This window comes from Chinchilla lanigera, unplaced genomic scaffold (assembly GCF_000276665.1).
Source record: "Chinchilla lanigera isolate Chin_1 unplaced genomic scaffold, ChiLan1.0 scaffold00028, whole genome shotgun sequence".
Lineage (NCBI taxonomy): Eukaryota > Metazoa > Chordata > Mammalia > Rodentia > Chinchillidae > Chinchilla > Chinchilla lanigera.
Window position 1 is genome coordinate 23,678,698 of NW_004955429.1, and position 7,240 is coordinate 23,685,937.

The following is a 7,240-nucleotide window of genomic DNA, read 5'->3' on the forward strand; positions in this document are numbered from 1 at the left end:
GGCAGCCCTCGCCCCGCGCCTCACTTCCGCTCCATCATGGCGGCGGCGGCGGCACTGGGCAGGGCGTCGGGGCGCCTCAGCTTCTCCCGGCCGGCCTGGGCAGGTTGCGGGGATCGGGAAGATTGCGGGGGGCCTGTGAGCGGCCCCCGGCTCCCCTCTGTTGAGCTGTAGGCCGGGCCGGCCCGACCGCCCGCCGAGCTGAGCTCGCCGGCTTCCGTGCCGGATAACGCCCGACGCCTCCGGAGGCCGCAGACCGGCACTGGGCGGCGGGCTGGGCGGCGCGGGAGGCGGAGTGCGCAGGCGCGCGGAGCGCGGGCCACCAGGCGACCAATCCGCACCCGCGCCGCGCCGCGCCGCCGAAGCCACGCCACCCGCTGCGCCGCGGCTCGCGAGCTGCAATCTTCCTCAAGTTCCTCGTCTGAGGTGTTTTAGGAATACTCTTCCCGAGCCGCCGCAGCATTGCCTGGACTCGCTCAACTTTCTTTCGGGGAGAAAGAGTCTAAAGTTACAATTTGTTTAATTCCAATACCAGATTCCTATAAGGAAGGGTTTGCTTTCATTTGGGGGGGCAGGAAAAGGGATTTGAATGGAGGGTGGGGCGCGGCTCTGGTCCGAGCGGGCGCTCCTTCCTGGGGGAATGGGCCGCGGGGACTGGAGTAAGAAAGAGGAAGTTTCGCATAAAGAGTGAAGGTTGCAGAAGAAATGTGAAACCGGGGAGGGGTGGAGAACCCTTGTGCCTTTCACCCCAGTCGCGGTCGCCGTCTTGGCGTCGCATAGAGGGGCGGCGGCGGCAGAAACCTGCGCCCTCAGCGCCCCCAGCGCCCCCCGAATGTTGAGGGAATCGGGGGTCCCAGGCCCCGACGGTAAACTCGGAACTCACCAACCTCGACACCCCAGGACTGACTGACCTGTACCGCAAAAAGCTCTCGAGAGGTTTAAATAAGTGGATTTTGTGTGTAAGAAAGCCACTGCATAGTGAACTTTGCATTCTGCTTTCAGAGATGGATACCAGAAAGGGTCTTTGCATGGAAATAGCACTGAAGTGCATCGAAGAACTGCAATAACAATTAGAAACCCTCTGATCCCCAGGTTTTGTTTGAAAAATGAATAATTGGACTGTGAAAACGTCCCGTGACCCCTGTGCTCACTCAAGCACCCAGACCCCTCCAGAAATGAATCCATGGCTATATAGGTTCACGTTGATTGATCCACTGCGATGCAGAAGTGCTCACATCAGAGGAACCGTAAAGCATCTCAAAGAAGAGGAAGTTATCACAGGACCCGGGGAAAGGAGTTCAGGTAAAATCTAAATGAAGCAGTGCTTTGAGAGGCTCCAAGCAAAGCAGAACTATGAATAAAGGCATCAACGTAAAATTTTCTTGAATATTAGAAAGTAGTTAATACACCTGCAAAATGTTTTCGGAAACCCCTTTCTGAAGCTATCTAGCTGCCTTGGAAATCCAGGCTTCTCTATGTCCTACAGACAAGAGTGGAACGTTTAATCCTTACTAATATAATTTGACATAGCAATTTCTGATAATCTATGATATTAGAGAACAAAATATTTCAATAAGAAATCAGGAGTCATTCAGAAGAGGTTGTGACACTTTGTAGATGTAGCATGTTCTTGAGAGAAGTATTTTTTTCTGTTCATTTGTAGCTGGCTTTATCTGTTAGTCCAGTCTGATGACTAAGGGGTAAATTCTTTTTCTTCCTCACTCCTTCAGTCCTATTATTCTTCATCTAATTTGTTTATCACATCTATATCCTGTCATTCTTCTGTATAATTTCAGAAAGAAACAACTCTCTCCTTCCCCAAAACAAAATTTTCGTTTATATCCTTAAGTCTTTCCAACTCCAGATTCTACCGATGTTCATCATTTTATAGCATTGATTTCTTTTTTTTTTGGTCAGCTTTCCTGAAGGAAGGAAACAACTAACCCTGACACCTTAACTGACTTCTGTTGATCACTAGTCCTCTCAAGAATAAAGCCAACCCTAGTTTAAAGTGGTAAGCTCGAATTTTGGTAGGGATGGGGGGTGGTACTGGGGAGTAGCCTAAGGCTTTGGCATTGAGCTACATCTTTAGTCCTTTTTTAAGACAGGTTCTGTGTATGTTGTTAGATGCACAGGCAGGGGTTGAATTTGTAATCCTTCTGCCTCAGACTTACAGAGTGCTAGCATTACAGGTAAGTGTCACCAGTTCTGGCTGTAAATTCATATTTTAATCAATAATATGCTATTGTAGTAGGAAAGAGTCTGAGTGACCTGAACTCTCATTTGTACAGAGTTAATTGGGTATTTTAAAGGAAAAATGAGGGAGTGCAGAGGAAGATTACCTGAGGCCTGGTAGAGTCAGGGAAGTGAAAAATTTAAAAAAGCAGGAAGAGTGTGGGGGGAGGGGCGGGGAGGAGGTGTCTGGAGAATCCTCTGAGCTTGTTAACTGGTACTTACAAAAGTAAAGCCTCCTTCCCTCTCAAGGAGGCCAGGAGACAGTGGCCCTATCCTCCAGTGTTTCCTGCTACAAATAATATGTATAATTTTTGTAGTCTTAGTCTTCTGAGGAAAATACTTGTAAGGGAGTTATGGTCGTCTTAGGAATGTATCATTCAGCTGTTAGAAACGATGTTAGTATTTTTTTTTCCCAGTCTTTATAGACTTATGATGAGGCCTAGCTGAGACAGACCTCAGAGAAACCTGGATAGAATCTGACCAAGAAGAGAATCTGATTTCATGTTTGCTGCTGTCAAGAGGATGAAGTTGTCTATAAGATACTATCTTACTGACAACAATCCCATGTGAAGGTAGCATTGTCTACTCAGCTCCCTCTGCAGAAGGGTGTGGGCCCCAACATTGAAACTCTTCCTGTTTTCCAGAAAAAGCACAATTCAGAGTTCATTTCAATCCCTAGTTTTAAGACTCAAATCAAATTGGTCATTAATTTAATAATAATTTAGACATAATATGACCTTAGTAAAATATGACTGGTGGGCTGGATGTGGCAGGTACACCAGTTTTCAACCTTTACAGCACAATGTCACAAAGACATTTATCTATCTTTAGCCCTCTTCTTTATAATCTGAACAATCCTTTCTTCAACAATTGCTGAGCTCTCATCTGCAAACCTGACCTTTTTATCTGTGTGACATTACCATCTCTCCATATGCATATATGCCACTTTATTTAGGATTGCTATACTATAACCTGAAATTTACCATTCTAGAAATGGAATTAATTATCCTCTTCCTCCTGCCAACATTTAATTCCAGCTGCTCAGCTCTCTAATTTTGATTATCAGTACAGTGTCAGCATTCTTCTCTTCCAAACTAAGAAAGTTACTACAAAAGGTGACTACAATTTTGTTTATCCCCTATTCATACAAAAGAGAAACATGGAAATTTGTAGCTGAAGTTCAACCTCCACTCCACTATTCCCCTTTTTTCCCCAGCTCAGAAGATCTAAGGAATGATTAGTCAGTCTAGAGCAATGATTTCCAAATTGTACTTTAGAAAAGAAAAAAAGTTCCAAAAAAGTGGCACAGGTGGCTGCATGGGTGGGGAGAGAAAGGAAGTGGATAGAAGGGCCACACAGTGAAACTCTGGGAACTTTTAACATGCAAAAAAAAACCTGTTGCCTGTCAACTTTTGTGTCTTCCTTTCTCCTCCACAACACATTCTGGAAACTCAGGCTCCATGAAAGCAAAAGCCAGGAAAAGAAGCATTTTGTAAGAGCCTTGTGCTTTCAGACTCACCACTTATACTTCTCCCAGGCAGGGAAGCACCAAGATCCTCACAACACAGAATCAGAGAGGAGAAAAATGCAATGTGAAAAACAAAATGTTTCTCAGAATTATCCTGTCACATGAGTCCAGGAATGATGTATCAGGCAATAATGATTTAAGAAATATTACCAGGGGAAACAAAAAGAATGATTTAAAAACTGGTTACAAACTGGTTAATGTTTTTCTTCCAAATATAGAGAAGACTGCTGTTTAGTGAAGGAGTAGGCTTATGTGAGTATAGTTTGAGATTCGTTAGTATAACTTTTACTTATGAAAAGTGAGTGGTACTTTTACCTATACAATTTAAATCTCCCTAGACATGATATCTCCACTGTAGAAATTGGTCTCTAGTGATGGTCCTCTCATGAACCATGCCTCCTGATATTCACACTTTTGTGCAGTCTCTAAACAAAGAAGTATGGCACTGTACGTGCTATCTGAGAAGCCTTGCAGTTTCCAGCTTGGTCTCTTTAAATATTCTTTCTGGGAACACTAACTACATATAAGAAGATCAGCTGCCCTGAGAACACCGTGCTGCAAGTGTCTTGTGAGGGCACTCCAGCCAGTTGTCCTTGCCATCCCTGCCTAGGGACAATCTTGTGAGGAAAGCCTTCTGCGCCATCCGTTACATCCACCAGCTGCGTACCAGTGTGAAATCTCGATTGACACTCCTGAAGTAGAAGAATCACCCAGCTGAGGCCTACCCAGATTCCTGGCCTCAAAAATCATGAACTGTAATAAAATGCTTATTGTTTTAAGCAGCTTAGCTTTAAATAATTTGTTACATAGCAATACAGTAACTAAAATTGTGATGTACAACTTGGAACTGAATATTTATTTTCTGGAATTAATCCTGTCAAATGATCCTCATGTATAATAAAAATACTTAGATTATACTATATTTTAGATAAGTTATAAATTTAAAAGTTGGATGGAGTCTAATAACAATCACTGTTTAGAGCATTACTACTGTAAGAAAATTTGTTTTATATTTCATGTAAAGCAAGTTTTTTTTTAAAGAGCTTTTAGAATAGGAAATGGTAGCATTGTCTTTTTCAAATATATATAAGACAGCCCTGTTCCTTTCCAGTTCCCCGTCCTAGCTGAGGCTTCACTACTTCATGCCTGGATTCCTAACAGCCCTCCATCTCTTTTCCTTTGACCATTCAGTAATTACAGGTGAATTGGTACTGTGGGCCAGGTCCTTACATAGGGGCTGGAGATACTGTGGTAGAAAGCCTAAATGATTCTCACTACATCCCCAATTTGCATGCAATTTTCAGATTAATTTATTGCTTTTATTACATTATTTCATTGCTCAAGAATCTACAACTCCCCTACTCAAAGAGGTTCAGATTCCTTTAGGTTGGATACAAAGCCTTCAATCACCGACTTTCCTTAGACAAGAATAGTTTTCCCACTGCATTCTCAATCCTGGAAACTGGCCTTTTCACTGTCCTTCTTATCATTTGTTCATTTTAAAGTTATGTTGATCTCACCATGTAGGTCTCTCACTTATGCCCATCTCACTTGTATCGTTCCTCAAGTCCATTTTCCACAGGTGGCCTTTCAGTGTGGAATTATTGGATAAGTCAGGCAGAAAACCCTTATGCTCTGTTTAGTACCATAGTGTAATTCTTTAGAACATATTTTAAAAATATTTTATCAAAACATCATATATTTATACCTTAAAAAATAAAATGACGTTACAATAATGAAAATAGAAGTCCTTGCTCCATCCACTCTAATTTTCATTTCTTTCTTCTAGGGCAACCCCTTTAACTTTTGGTAGTTCTCCTGCTCTTTATCTCCATGTTTATAAATAATATTTTTCTACTGCTGCTTCTTAATTTATTGATCATTTATTATTAAATGGAGTTATATCTCCTTTTCATTGCCCTCCTTTTGAATCAACACACACACTTTATCTTCTCTGTGTACTTCTATCACCATTTTTAGTGAAATTAATATGCAATGTTTATGCTCTAAGACTAATTATTATTTGCAGCTTAGCCATATAGTGCACTGTGACTGCATTGCCTATCTTGTGCAACTTTTTGGTTTTTTTGTTCAGAAGTTTAAAAATTGCCTCATTTTTTACCCCTGCTGTTTAATGATTTATTTCAAATATCCACCAGAGCATAAAACTACTCTTCTAGCTCCTATTTTTGTGTCCAGATATGTGATTTGTTTTGTATATGATTTACCATTTTCTTCCAAGAGCTTTTAGTATCTTCTTTCTCTGTACTTCTCTCTTCTTTCCTATTTTTCATCCTTGTATTTTGTTCTCCTTTCTGGGAGATTTAACCTTATTCTTCCCTCTTCTATTGCAGATAAAGATACAGTAGAAATATAAGATATAGCTATAGATATTCAGAGAACAAAATTTATTGGGTGTGCTAATTTCACCTGGGCACGTATGTGTGTGTTTGTGCATGTAAAATTCTATGAATTTTAATTCTCTGGATGTTTTTAATGAGATGATTTTATTTCATGAAAAATACCTTCCTTTTTTAGTACTGGGGATTAAACCCAGGTCCTGTGCACTGAGTGACATTCCTAACCCTTTTGTATTTTCTCTTTTGAGACACAGTCTTGCTAAATTGCCCAGTCTGGGCTTGAACTTCCAGTCCTCTTGTCTCAGCCTCCTAGATTGCTGGGATTACAGGCATGAATCATCATGCCCAGCAATCCTTTCTTATCAGTCTAAGGGTAATGTGGGTTTTTTGGTTTTTTTTTCATGTTTAGTTTTTTTTGGAATCTGCCACTCATGTTAGAGAATTTCCTCAAATATACGGTAGACCTTGGTGTTCTAACATATTTAAATGAGAAACTGAACATTTGTGCATGTTATTAATGTTTAGAGATTGGAAGATTTTTCCTACGGTGTACTTGGGCAGGACCTACTCATTTCATCATGGAAGATCTAAGTATCATTTTTCAAGTTTAAATTTCCATTGTTTTAAATTGACAAATAAAATTGTCTTTATCACATACAGCATTGTATTTTGAAGTATGCGTATATTGTGGAATGACTAAATCAAGCCAAGTAATGTATAGATTACCTCGCATAGTGGTTATTTTTGCAAGAAGAATACTTTATATTCACTCTCTTAGCCTTTTTTCAAGAATGCAATATATTGTTAACTATAATCACCATATTGTATAATAGATCTCTTGACTATATTGTTCCTATTTAAAAGATATTTGTAAACTTTGGCTAATACCCCCCCCCACACACACACACACATACCACCATCACTCCAACCCCTGGTAACCATAATTCTACTCTGTGCTTCTATGAAATCAACATTTTTAAAAAGATTCTACGTGAATGAGATCATATGGTTTTTGTCTACCACTGCCTAACTTATTTCACTTTAAAATAATGTCTTCCAGATTCATCCATCTTGCACAAATGATGAGACTTCCTTCATTTTCAAGGCAGTGTCATATCCA

General features: G+C 40.7%; 1 protein-coding gene and 1 long non-coding RNA gene across 3 annotated transcripts in view; one reads left to right on the plus strand and one right to left on the minus strand.

The window, feature by feature from the left end:
* Positions 1-100, minus strand: part of Kif5b (kinesin family member 5B) — a gene marked incomplete in the record, with an annotated part of 46,552 nt that extends 46,452 nt beyond the window's left edge. The window contains 1 exon segment of the mRNA XM_005387221.2: positions 1-100.
* Positions 101-355: 255 nt separating this feature from the next.
* Positions 356-6,775, plus strand: LOC102003895. 2 transcript variants are annotated; one of them, XR_261397.2, is made up of 3 exons: positions 356-1,299; positions 1,915-2,011; positions 2,649-6,775. It is a non-coding gene; the product is annotated as an uncharacterized LOC102003895 (long non-coding RNA). The 2 variants fall into 2 exon arrangements; XR_001234522.1 differs by having other exon boundaries at positions 4,099-6,775.
* The last annotated feature ends 465 nt before the right edge of the window (positions 6,776-7,240 follow it).